Source organism: Morone saxatilis, unplaced genomic scaffold, assembly GCF_004916995.1.
Source record: "Morone saxatilis isolate NCDOM2014 unplaced genomic scaffold, NCSU_SB_2.0 Contig20, whole genome shotgun sequence".
Taxonomy (NCBI): Eukaryota; Metazoa; Chordata; class Actinopteri; family Moronidae; genus Morone; species Morone saxatilis.
Genome location: NW_023339763.1, coordinates 10,963,552 through 10,963,777, shown reverse-complemented (window position 1 = coordinate 10,963,777; position 226 = coordinate 10,963,552). Strand labels below are relative to the sequence as shown.

Sequence of the window (226 nt, the reverse complement as noted above, 5' to 3'; positions counted from 1 at the left end):
GTGGTAACTCCCTCGCTTCACACTCCCATTCCAAGCATGTAGTAGAAACTACAGTGGAAAATGCACGAAAATCACAAATGCCCCTATCTATAGCCAGTATTTGGTTTGTCACTTATAGGCTACTGTAGAAACATGGCAGACTCCATGAAACGTGACCCACAGTCTCTGTAGAAGAAAATGTCTCATTCTAAGGTAACAAAAACACAACAATTCTTATTTCCAGCTG

General features: G+C 41.2%; 1 protein-coding gene across 2 annotated transcripts in view; it reads right to left on the bottom strand.

The window, feature by feature from the left end:
- The window catches only part of LOC118331945 (clustered mitochondria protein homolog), a gene marked incomplete at its 3' end in the record, with an annotated part of 15,247 nt that overhangs the window by 9,484 nt on the left and 5,537 nt on the right, over positions 1-226 (bottom strand).